The 13,760-nt window shown below is 38.4% G+C and overlaps 1 non-coding gene across 1 annotated transcript; it reads right to left on the bottom strand.

Annotated features, from left to right (window-relative positions):
* Positions 1-13,196: 13,196 nt before the first annotated feature.
* Positions 13,197-13,305, bottom strand: LOC112824092 (U6 spliceosomal RNA). The gene has a single exon (XR_003208224.2). It is a non-coding gene; the product is annotated as a U6 spliceosomal RNA (small nuclear RNA).
* Positions 13,306-13,760: the final 455 nt, after the last annotated feature.

The following is a 13,760-nucleotide window of genomic DNA, read 5'->3' as shown; positions in this document are numbered from 1 at the left end:
AAAGATGGAAGAGATATTAGGATATACTCAGAAGGAATCATGGCTGGGCCAGAAGAGGCTTAGGGAAATGTGTCTGTCTGGAGATTCTCAGACAAGCAAAATCTCTACTGGACACAAAAGGGACCATTATTGTTTTGCATTAATGACATTTTTTTAATCTAATCCCCTTGATTTTTTAAAAGGACAATCTGGAATCTGTTTTACCCTTTTAAAAGGAAGTCAGAAACCCTGACATCAGGACAATGGTTAAGAGGATGGGCTGTAGAATCAGACAAATTTGAAATTGGATTGAAGTCCTCCATTTATAAGATATAACACCATGGACAAGTTATTAAAAGTCTTTGAGCCTCAGTTTTATGCAAACTACATCAGAGTGATAAAGAAAACTAAATGGACAATGCTTATAAAGCACATTACACAGTGTCTGGCACATGGGAATCAGTGCTCGATGAATGGGGACTATCACATTAGGGTTATGGCAATGATAATTAAGGACTTAGTTATCTCTATAATTGCCTCATGTTCTTTAGCTTTACTAGTAAACCCTGTCAGTGTCTCACCCATAACAGAGATCTCAAATAAATCTGTCAAATTTTGGAAGTCTGAGGAGAATGTCCTGATTCCTAGCAACATTTGGCACTGAAAGATACAAAAAAAAAAGGTACATATTTTACTGGAGGCACTATCCATTCTATCCTACAGTCCAGAAAATCAAAGTATGTAAAAAGGGGAGTAGCCTCATGTTTGCATTTAACTGTATAGGAATGTAATTATACACCTCAGTGCTCAGTGTTTAAAGAAAGGGGTTTTTGTTGTTACTTTCAATATTATCTCTACATGCAAGCCAAGGATTTCAGCTGATACTCAACCAAAGAGTCAAGGTTTTGATTTAAGCCTGAAGCAAATAATTGGTTGTGTTGAGCTTATACAGATACAATATGTCTGTATATTATACTGAATAAGTTCTAGAATTTTTCAGGGATAACTCTGACAATATACAATTTTGGCTTACTAAGTGTCAAGCTTAGCCTCAAGTAAGACACAGCTGTTCTTTTTGAAAAATTATACATTATAAGTAGATAAGATGAAGGAAGTAAATGGTTAACAGTATGGATTTATTGTCAGAAAGGCTTGCATTCAAATTCTGACTCTGCCCCTGGGAACCTGGGCAAATTACTTAACTATTCTGCCCCTCGTGGGTGAAATGGCAATGATACTCCCTACCTCACTACATGTTTTGGGTAGTTTTGTTACATCAAAATGCAGTGGGGCCTAGAAAATCATCAATTTTGAAGAACTGGATTCAAGAAAACCAATTGTTTTTGAAAGGCTATAAATTTGAAATTCTATACAAAACAAATTATCCCTATAATTAAATGTCCACCCAAAGGGCACTGTGAAAACAATTCTTTTTTTTACTACTTAACAGAAGATTCTGATTGGAACTTCAAGGGAACATTATCTCAGGCCCACAAGAGAACATTGAACAACATCCTGCAAACTCCTAGCCTGGTGGGCACATTTTCTGATTCACTGATTAGAACTACCAATGACAGGTTTACTGAAGTATGGAACTTACAAAGAGCAGATAAATGGGCTTCTTCCCATTTATTAATTTATTCAACAAGTTAAGTTTTTATGACATACTACGCCCCAAGCACTCTGTAAGGCAGAGGAGTTACAAAAGTAAGATTAAGTCTCCACCCTCAAAGAACACATAGCCTAGAGAGGACAGACAAGCAAAATGACAATTATAAATGCAATGTAATAAAGTTAAAAGAATAAGATCACAATAATGTGGAAATACACACTGTGCTATGGGACAAGGGAGAACAGGCTTCCTAGTAGAAGATGTATATAAGCTGATATCTGGAGCATGAGTAGAAATTGCCCTGGTGAAACAGGGATGGATGCAGAAGGGAGTGTATCAGGCACAGGGAATAATGTACACAGAGGCCCAGAAGCAAGAAAGAGCAAAGAGCTGGGAAAAGTATTGTGATTCAGTTGGGGTGGATTTTGCTAAGGATGCAAAGCTAAGGTGAGATGCATCATAAGCAAATGAGAAATGAAATTTTTTTTTTTAAAGATTTTATTTATTTATTTGACAGAGAGACAGCGAGAGAGGGAACACAAGCAGGGGGAGTGGGAGAGGGAGAAGCAGGCTTCCCCCCGAGCAAGGAGCCCGATGCGGGGCTCGATCCCAAAACCCCGAGATCATGACCCGAGCCGAAGGCAGTCGCTTAACCAACTGAGCCACCCAGGCGCCCCAAGAAATGAAATCTTTATTCTAAGAGCAATGTGGAGTCATTGAAAGACTCCAAAGGTGGGAAATAAAAATCCAAAATTGTGTTTTAGAAAGGTCACTCTTATACACCTGAGTGGCTCAGTTGGTTAAGCATCTATCTCTGCCTGGGGTCATGATCCCAGGGTCCTGGAATGGAGCCCTGCATCAGGCTCCCCGCTCAGTAGGGGGTCTATTTCTCCCTCTCCTGCGCCCCTTGCTCATGTTCTCTCTCTCTCTCTCTCTCTGTCAAATAATCAAATAAATAAATCTTAAAAAAAAGAAGTAAGGTCACTCTCGTCAACATTGTACTGGAGGTTCTGGCCATGGCAATTATGCCAGAAAAAGAAATAAAAGACATCCAAATAGGAAAGGAAGAAGTAAACTATCTTTATTTACAAATGAGATGATTGTGTATATTTGGAAAATCCTAAAGAAACAAAAAAATTTTTAGAATAAACAATTTCAGCAAGATTGAAAGATTTAAGATCAATATCAGTTTTATTTCTGTATACTAGTAATGAATAATCTAAAAATGAATTAAGATGACAATTTTATTTACAATAGCACCAAAAAGAAAAAGTACTTAAGAATAAATTTAAAAGAAGACATTTCAGGCTCTTTGCTCAGCAGGGAGCCTGCTTCTCCCTTTGCCTACGCTCCCCTTGCTTGTGTGGTCTCTCTCTCTCTCTCTGACAAATAAATAAATAAAATCTTTTTTAAAAATAAAAATTAAAAATAAATAAATAAAAGAAGACGTTTAAGACTTGTAACTGAAAACTCTAAAGCATCACTGAAAAAATTTTAAAACCTAAATAAGGAGTGCTTGGGTGGCTCAGTCAGTTAAGCATCTGCCTTTGGCTCAGATCATGATCCCAGGATGATCCCAGAGTCCCCTTTGGGCTCCCTGCTCAGGGGGGAGCCTACTTCTCCCTTTCCCTCTGCCCCTCCCCCTGCTCGTGCGCATGCATTCTCTCTCTCTCTCACTCTCAAATAAATAAATAAAATCTTTTTTTTTTAAAGACCTAAATAAATGGAAAGGCTTTTCATGTTCATGGATTAGAAGACTTGAGGTTGTTGAGATGGCAATACTTCCCAAACTGATCTACAGATTCAGTGCAACCCCATTAGAATCTCAGCTAACTTCTTTGTAGAAATTCACAAGCTGATTCTAAAATTCATTTAGAATTCAAAGACTCAGAATAGCCAATCTTGAAAATGAAGAACTAAATTGAAAGATTCATACTTCCTGATTTCAAACTTACCACCAAGGTAGAGTAACCAAGACAGTGTGGTACTGGCATAAGGAAAGACATATAAATCAATAGAATGGAATTGAGACTGCAAAAATAAGCCCATACATTTATGGCCAGTTGGTTTTCTTTTTTTTTTTTTTAAGTAGTCTCTATACCCAACATGGGGCTCAAACTCATGATCTTGAAATCAAGAGTCTCATGCTCTACCAACTGAGCCAGCCAGGTGCCCCCTGATTTTCAAGGCAATTCAATGGGGGAAAGAATAGTCTTTTCAACAAATTGTACTGGGACAACTGGATATCCACATGCAAAAGAATAAAGTGTGGCAACTACCTCATTCCATATACAAAACCAACTCAAAATAGGTCGCTGATACAAGTGTAAGTCCACAAAGCTCTTAGAGGAAAGTAAGTTTCCTAACTCTAAAACTCTAGGAGGAAAACGTAGATGTAAATCTTTATGACTTGGGATTAGGTAATGCTTTCTTAGCTATAACACCAAAAGCATGAGCAACAAAAGGAAAAATAGATCAATTGAACATCAAAATCAAAAACTTTTGTGCTTCAAGTGGCACCATCAAGAAAGTGAAGACAATCCAAGGAATGGGAGGGTATATTTGTAAATCATATATCTGATAAATGAATTGTTCAGAATATATAAAAAAGCCTTACAGCTCAACAATAAGAAGATAAATAACCCAATTTTAAAAATGACTAAATTATTTGAATAGACATTTCTCCAAGGAATATATACAAGTGGCCAAAAAGTGCACAAAATATGCTCTAACAGCTCACCATCATTAATCATTAGGGAAATGCACATCAAAACCACAATGAAATAGCACTTCACACCAACTAAAATGGTTATAATTATTTATTTTTAAAGATTTTATTTATTTATTTGAGAGAGAGAGAGAGCACATGAGAGGGGGGAAGGTCAGAGGGAGAAGCAGACTCCCTACTGAGCAGAGAGCCCAATGCGGGACTCGATCCCGGGACTCTAGGATCATGACCTGAGCCGAAAGCAGTTGCTTAACCAACTGAGCCACCCAGGCGCCCCTAAAATGGTTATAATTTTTTAAATGGGCAATAACAACTGCATATCTACATGCAAAAGAATGTTGTTGAGATTGTTACAATAATCCAGAATTGGCAAGGATGTGGAGAAATTGGACTCCTCGCACATTGCTGGTGGAAATATAAAATGATACAGCCACTTTGGAAAACAATTTGGCAGTTCCTCAAAGAGTTAAACATAGAATTATCATATGCCCTAACAATTCTACTCCAAGGTATATAGCCAAAAGAATTTAAAACTTATATCTGCATAAAAATTTGCATATGGATATTCACAGTAATGTTATTTATAACAACCAAAAATGTAAAAACAAATGTTCATAATTGGTGAATAGATAAATACATGTGGTATATCTACACAATGAAGTATTATTTGGTAATAAAAAGAAATGAAGTACTGGGATGCCTGGGTAGCTCAGTTGGTTAGGCCTCTGCCTTTGGCTCAGGTCATGATCTCAGGGTCCTGGGATTGAGCCCTGCATCAGCCTCCCTGCTCAGTGGGGAGTCTGCTTGTCCCTCTCCCTCTCCCTTTGCCCTTCCCCCCTACTCATGCTCTCTCTCTCCTTCCCCTCTCTCTCAAATAAAAAAAGTCTTTAAAAAATTTTTTTTAAAAAAGGAATGAAGTGCTGATCCATGCTACAACATGGGTAAACCTTGAAAACATTATGCTAAGTGAAAGAAACCAGATGTAAAAGGCTTTTATGCCTCACATTATATGATTCCATTTATATGAAATCTCTAGAATAGGCACATCCATGGGGATAGAAATTAGATTAGCAATTGCCAGAAGCTGAGGGCAAGGGGGACGGGAGTGAGTGCTAATGGACGCAGGGTTTCTTCTTGGAGTGATGAAAATGTTCTGCAAGTAGATAATGATGATGGTTGTGAAATTCTGTGAATATCGTAAAAACCACTTAAATGTACATTTAAAAACAAAAAAAGAGATGTCACTCTGGCTCTGTGTAAAGGATGGAGCAATAGGGTCAAGGATGCTTTAAAGAAATACAGATAAGATTTGTTGGGGCCAAAACTATGGCACAGTGGTGATATACTTAAGAGGATTGATTCTAGAGATACAGAGAAGGTAGACTACCATAGTGGTTAAAGTTGTGGGCTTTAAAGAAAAAGACATCTTGCATCCAACCTCAGCTCTGCTACTTGCTAGTCATGTGATTTGAGTTAAGTTCCTAAGCCTTTCTGAGCCTTGGTTCCCTCATTTATAAAACAGAAGCTATAAAAAATAGAATCTAGCTCATAAAGTTATCATGAGGATTTGTTCATTAATTCAAAAATAATTGTTCAGTACCTACTATGTGCTAAGTTCTATTCTAGGTACTGAGGATATAGCAGTAAACAAAACAGACAAAACTCTGCCTTCATGTATCTTATATAAATTATTTATAAAAGTATAAATATATATGGTATATATAAAATCCTAAGTTGATAAGGAGACAAATATATCAGGAGAGAAAAAAAGATAGATGGAAGAGTATATAAGAAGGGGAGAGGGGTTGAGATTTCAAGGGTGGTCAGAAAAGTCCCCATGAAAAAAACATACACACTTCCCATAGCATAGCTACATATCATTGCCCACTTCTATAGAAGCATAGTTCTGGTTTTATTAATATCTATCTGTGTGCTGCCAACAGGTTATAATAAATTGTCATCAGTGAAAAAGAAAGTCCCCATGGATAAGGAAACATTAGAGAAAAGACTTAAAGGAAGAGACTGACGAAGAATATATCTAGGGTGGGGAGCAATCAAGGCAAAAGGAATATCAGTGCAAGGCAGGGATGTGCCTAGCAGGTTTGAGAAACATCAAGGATGCCAACATGGCTGGAGCAGAGTGAGGATAAGGGTGAATGATTAAGAAAGGAAGTCAGAGGGTGCCTGGGTGGCTCAGTTGGTTAAGCAACTGCCTTTGGCTCAGGTCATGATCCTGGAGTCCCAGGATCGAGTCCCACATCGGGCTCCCTGCTCAGCGGGGAGTCTGCTTCTCCCCCTGACCCTCCCCCCTCTCATGCTCTCTCTATCTCATTCTCTCTCTCAAATAAATAAATAAATAAAATATTTAAAAAAAAAAGAAAGGAAGTCAGAGAGGTTATAGTATCCTATATCAAGTGAGGTCTTGTAGGCCATTGTAAAGACTTTGCCTTTTACACTGAATGAGATGGAAAGATACTGGAGTTTTGAGTAGAGGAAGAACATGGTATGGCTTAGGTTTAAAAAAATTATTTGGACTACTGTGGGAAAAATAGATCACAGATAACAAGAGCAGAAAGCAGTAAAATAAATATGATATTATTGTAACAATCCAGATACGATAATGGCTTGGGTCAGAGAGTTAGCATGATGAGGAGATGAGGGTTTGGGGGGAGAAGTGGTAAGAAGTGGTCAGATCTGCATATATTTTGAAGGTAGGGCCTGGAGCACCTGGGTGGCTCAGTTGTTAAGCATCTGCCTTTGGCTCAGGTCATGATCCCAGGTTCCTGGGATCGAGCCCCGCATCGGGTTCCCTGCTCAGCGGGAAGCCTGCTTTTCCCTCTCCCACTCTCCCTGCTTGTGTTCCCTCTCTTGCTGTGTGTCTCTCTCTGTCAAATAAATAAATAACAATAAAAAAATAATAAATAAATATTTGAAGGTAGGGTCCAATAGATTTGCTAAAGGTTTAACTGTAAGGTATGAGAGGAAGAAAAGAGTCAAGGATGATGCCAGGTTTTTGCCTGAGCAACTGGAATGATTGAGTGAGACAGGGAAAACTGTGGAAGAAACCAATTTGGGAAGAACATCAGGAATTTTGTCTTGCATTAAGTTTGAGATACTTTTTCAACATCCAAGCTGAAATGTCAAGAATGAAATTGGAATAAGAGTCTGGAGTTCATGGGGGAAATCTGAGTTGGAGATATAAATTTGGGTGTCAGTAGCATATGGGGGCATTTAAAGCCATGAGACTGGGTAAGACCATCTGTACAATGGTAAGACCATCTGTACATCTGTACAGTGTCTGTAGATCCAAGAAGTCCAACTGCAGCCACTCCAATGTTAGAGTTCAAGGAAATGAAGTGAAACTAGCAAAAGAGAAGGAACTGAGAAGGAGAAACCAACAGTGAGCTTGGAGTAAAACGAGGAAAAGTGTGGTGTCTGTCCTGGAACCAAGTAAAGACAAGTGTTTCAGGAAGAAATGAGGAAGGAAGGAGGGAGTTAGCAAATGTATCAGATCTAATCATAGGGCCAGTCAGATGAGAACTGAGAATACCTCCAGATTTATCAGCATGGAGGTCTTTGGTGACCTTGGTAAAAACAGTTTCAGTTAGGAAAGGGGCTGAAACCTGATTAAAGTGGACTCTAGAGAGAATGAAAAGATAGGACCTGAAATCAAGGAACATAGATACTTCTTTAGAGATATTGGCTGAAATGAAGAGCAGAGAGAGAAACAGTGTGGTAGCTAGAAGGGAATATGGAGTCAAGAGAGGTTTCTTTTTCTTTTTTTTTTTTAAGATTTTATTTATTTATTTGACAGAGAGAGACACAGTGAGAGAGGGAACACAAGCAGTGGGAGTGAGAGAAGGAGAAGCAGGCTTCCTGTGGAGCATGGAGCCCAATGCGGGGCTCGATCCCAGGACCCTGGGATCATGACCTGAGCCGAAGGCAGACACTTAATGACTGAGCCACCCAGGCACTCCAAGATTTCTTTTTTTAAGATGAGAGATACCATAGCACTTTTATTTTTATTTTTTATTTTTTATTTTTTAAAGATTTTATTTATTTATTTAATTGACAGAGAGAGAGAGAGAGAGAGAGGGAACACAAGCAGGGGGAGTGGGAGAGGGAGAAGCAGGCTTCCCTCTGAGCAGGGAGCCTGATGCAGAGCTCTATCCCAGCATCCTGGGATCATGACCTGAGCCGAAGGCAGATGCTTAACCGACTGAGCCACCCAGGTGCTCCAGCACTTTTATTTTTAGATTTATTTATTTATTTGAGAGAGAAAGAGAGAGAGAGAATGTGTGTGTGCACACACGTGTGCTTGTTCAGGGTGGGAGGAGGGGCAAAGGGAGAGAGAAAATCTCAAGCGGACTCTCCATAGCCCACTGAGCCCAGAATCCACTAGAGGGCTTCATCTCACAACCCAGAGATCATGACCTGAGCCAAAATCAGGAGTCGGATGTTTAACTGACTGAGACACCCAGGCACCCCACCATAGCACTTTTTTAAGCTGTGGGATGATACTTTGGGAAGGGAAATACAGATGATATAGACAAGAGAGAGAATTGCTGGAGCATAGGGGCAAGGATTGGCTTTCAGAGTACCACTGAGGTGTAATTATCCATGCAGGCATGGATGATGCAGATGGGTAGATTATCTACGGAGAGAGAAAAAAAAGAGGTGCTGGAAGTTTGAAGAAAAAATATGAAATAATCATTTAGGGAAAGCGGATGGACTTTTAACATAAAATGATTACCAGATAGCACTAAAGGCTTACTTGAGGTTAGTGGTAATGAATTTGAAGAGTCCAGTTGACAGTGTTGAGGGTTTTTCTTCAACCACATTCCAAAAGGTAGAGTAGATGGAGAGTTAGATTGTCCAGGGTAGGGGTTTTGTGAGGCAGAATAACAAAGCAAGAAGAGTAAAAGGGAAGAAGACATATCAAGGGAATGATTTTAACATTGGACCTTGGAATTTAAGTGGGTAAGAAGGAAAGTGAGGGCATAAGATGGGTAAGGAATGGTCAAGAGGTGTTGGGATCACTGGCCCAGGGGCTATTAGAGAACTGTTGGAATTGGGGTGTTGGAAGGAGTGAGCTGGAAAGACTGGAGTGGTAGAAAGGTAAGAAAGATTATTGGTAGATTACTAATAAATGGAAACAATCCCCCCCCAAAAATAGGAGTATTAAGACCCAATCCATGTCCTCAAAGTGCTCATTATGTAGTACAAAAGATAAGGCAGAAATGAATGCTCAAGATAAGTATATGCAGTGCCTGTAAGAACCAAAAGGAATCTTCAAGTAAATGTGAGGGTCAGATCAAGGAAAGCATCCAAAGAAGGTGTCATTTGAGGTGAACCTCAAAATGGAGCAAGTGCAAAGTATAACCTGATATACCACAGCACTTAAACCATTGCAGGGAGTGTTCAGAAAATAGTGGTTGGAGCATGGAATGGGAACTATGGCAGGACATGAGACTAGAGAATGGGCTGGGGCCAGGTTAGTAGATCTTGAAGTGCAAAGCTAGTGCGTGAGCATTTTTCTGTAGTCAATAGTGAGATTAGGGGCTCTTCTGCATAATTGAGCCCACTTATTAGCATGATAAGAAGTCATATTGGTTTCTGTGTTTTAATTAGTCTAAAGTTGCTTTCTTCTCCATTATGTTATTTAGAGTTTTGTGTTTCACTAGGGTGTTCTGATTGTCCTTCTAAGATCATCTCCAGGCTACTGCACTGATACTGTTAATTTCTTTCCAGTGTCCTGACACATGCCCGTTCACTTTTTATCCAACTTCATCTTCCAGCTTCAACCTTCATCCCTCAGTGTTGGTAGGAAAGTCTAACATGTTACCCCTTAGGGCCCTGCCAGAAAGGGGTGGGAAATAGGTTGGCTGTGATCAGAACTAACCTGTCCAGAGCCTTAGGACCAGGTAAAGTGGACAAGAGTTGAAGGTGAAGAGTCATATCCTCCCAGGATAGAGAAAGACACAAGGGGCACAGTCTCACAACGGAGGTCACAGTTTTTTCGGGAACTCAGTATCAGTGCCGATGATGGGGTCAGTCCCCTTTGCAGACTGTATTTATGATGTCATTAGAAAGTGTTAGAAATTCTGTCTTCATAGACTAACCAAGTAAATGTTGAAACCATTACCTTCCCTACCACATTATTGTAGCTTTGGTCAAGTCCCTTCCCTCCTCTGGACCCAAGATCCTGTCTATAAAATGAGAAGTCTAGATTCATCCTTCTCTAGGGCTGCTTCTAGCTCTGACATGCTCTAATCTTTCTGTTGCCTTTTATTCTGTATTAAACTCATAACATGTGCCAGGCATGTTTCTAAGCATGAGACCCTCTTTCTCATCCCTTCTCTCCTCACCCCAAGCCCCTGTTATGAATTATGTTGGGATTTTCTGGTTTAAAACATTTGGAAAAAGTGGTATGTTAGGAGGTTTATTTCATACAACACATTTGAGAGAACATCCCATAAAGGGCTTTGTTTTGTTCCAGCAGCTGAGACAGTAAAACCACCAGAATGACATGTAACATCATTTTGTACTGCCCTCAAGTGGTGACCCAAATGTCTTCCTGGTTGCAGTTTAAGGAATAAACTATTTTCAGAGGAGCCGGAGGTGAGTGTATTTGACCAAATCTCTTATCTTACAAAGGATGGGCTGAGGCTCATCATTGTTCTCATGAGCGCACAAATCTGTTCTAGTTTCTCCTCTCTTTAACAACCTATTTTATAACCTTGACTCCCTCTCCAGTCCTATTTCTCTGCTCCCTTTCACAGACAAATTTCTCAAAAGAGTTATCTGCATTCTGTTTCTATTTCCTCATCTCCAATTTATTTTTAAGCTTTTTACTTCAAAATAATTTCAAACTTTCAGAAGAGTTGTAAGAATCTTACATATAATTCCTATATGCTCTTTACCCCAATGCATCAGAACTTTATATTTTGCCACAATCTCTTTATCTGTGTGTATGCATACGTGTATGAATGCATGCATATATACCATTTTTTCCTAAACCATTTGATTTGGAGTATTTACTCCTAATATCCTAAATATTTGAGTGGGTATCTGCTAAGAACAAGGACATTCTCTTATATACCTGCATTCCTCCCCCCACTCCCAGTATGATGATCAAATTTAGGAAATTTAACATTGATAAAATCCTTATATTTAGTCCATATTCAAAGTTCCACTTATTGGCCTGATACTGTCCTATTTAGTAGTTTTTCCTCTGATCCAGTGCCTGATCCCTAATCATGCATTGCATTTAATTGTCATGACCCTTTAGTCTCCTTTAATCTGGAAGAGTTCCGCAGTCTTTTATTGTTATTCATGATATTGACGTTTTTGAAAAGTACAGGCCAGTGTTTTGTAGAATTTCCCTCTATTTGTTTTTTTCCCATGTTTTCTTATAATTCAATTTCTTTTCTTTCTTTTTTTTTTTTGAGGAAGCAGGCATACTACCCATGGGATATTATGTCCTCAATGCATATGATGAGAAAAAACATGGTGTCACTTGGTCCCATTATTGATGGTGTTCACTTTGATCAGTTGGTTAAGGTGGCATCTGTTAGTTTTTTTCACTGTAAAGTTATCATTTTTTCCTATGTAAATAATGAGTAATCTTTGGAAAGGTATTTTGAGACTGTATAAATATCTTGTTCCTTCTCAAGCTTGTGCTGAAAGTTTTCAACATTCACTGATAATTGATAATCTCTACTACTTCTATGTCTTCAAATGCTGATCATGCTAATGACTTCTAAATTCATATCTTTATGTCAGACCTCTCTTCTGGGCTCCAAACTTACAACCAACTGCCTGATAGATATCTCCTTGGATCTCACTGACATCTTAACATGTCTAAAATAGAACTGCTAATCAATGTCTGAATTAATTATTCTAATGGCTGCAAAATGGTGATTTTATAACTCCATTATTCCACCTCCATTTTTTTAGTTGGCATTCTGTAAACAATATCTTTCCCTTTTCTCTTATTTAATTATATATTTATTATCATTAGTATAGACTCATAGATTCTTATTTTACTTAATAGGTTATACTCCATTACTGTCATTATTCATTTTAATGTTCAACTTGTCCCAGATTTGGCCAGTAAGAGTCCCTTCATACTGGTTCCTGTGTCCTTTTGACACACACCCATCTTTTTTTTTTTTAAGCACTTTTCTTGCTTTCTGGTATAACATGATATTCCGGGTTCATCTTGTACTTTTCCTGTCTAGCCTTGAAAATTATCCATCTCTCCAAAGAGCTCCCCTTTTAGTGGGCAATGGTATTTAGAAACCAAGATCTGGGCACCAGATATGCTCATTGTTACCGGGGTGTAATTGCTTTTAGGCCCTCTAGGTAAACAGAGCCACAAGGAAAAATGGCAACTTAATATAGTTCAACTATTTTTAATCATGAATTCATTACTAGTACACTCTAATTCTAATTCAGCACCACAGGGTTCTTTCTCCTATTCCTTATTTGCATCTCCCTTTTCCCACAGTGAGAACTCTGACTCCCAATAGCATCATTGTCTTTTTTTCCTTTGCTCAGTGTTATGATACACACAAAATAGTTTCAGAATTGCTACATTCATGTAACTTAAAAAAAATCTGTTAAATTGGGTTCAAGATTTGTTTGCAGTTTTGTTTTGTTGTTAGACCAAAGGTACATATACAAAATACTGTGTTCAAAAGTTATTTGGATTAGTTGTTATTTTCCTTTAGAATATTTATATTACTTATTTATATACAGTTAGGTTTATTTGTTTTCTATTTATACTCAGTTTTAGGATCCCTTTCATTCTTGTAGATTCAATTTTTTTTTGAATATGTAAAAGTTAACATTGTTCAAAAGTCAAATCCATATGAAAACATGGAATGCTTCACGAATTTGTGTGTCATCTATATGTAGGAGTCATGCCAGTTTTGTCTGTATTGTTTTAATTTTAGTATATGTGCTGTCAAAGTAAGAACACCTCCAATTCATTTTCAGCCTATTTGATGCTTACTTAGCACTTACACACACACACACACACACACACACGCACGCACACACACTTCACTGAAATTGTTCTTGTCAAGGTCATCAGTGACTATTTTTTCTATCCTTGTCTTATTTGACCTTTCCACTCTGAGCTGACCTCTCCAATTTTCTTGAAACACTCAACTCTCTTGATTTTGATTCCATGCTTTTCTGGTTTTACTCTCTCTTCATAGGCCCTTCTTCATTCTCGCTGTTTGTTCAGCCACCCTAAAATGTGTTGCTCCTTGGGATAGTTCCTGGCTCCCTTTACTTCTCTCTGTATCCTTTCTTCCTAGATGATCTCAACTACTTCTGTGTCTTCAAATGCTGATACCCACAAGGGAGTCTTTGAATGTTGATTATGCTAATGACTTCTAAATTCATATCTTCATCCCAGACCTCTCTTCT

Source organism: Callorhinus ursinus, unplaced genomic scaffold (genome assembly GCF_003265705.2).
Source record: "Callorhinus ursinus isolate GAN/ISIS: 27379988/994484 unplaced genomic scaffold, GSC_fseal_2.0 scaffold9, whole genome shotgun sequence".
NCBI lineage: Eukaryota > Metazoa > Chordata > Mammalia > Carnivora > Otariidae > Callorhinus > Callorhinus ursinus.
Note: the sequence above shows the minus strand (reverse complement) of the source record. Positions and strands in the feature narration are given on the sequence as shown.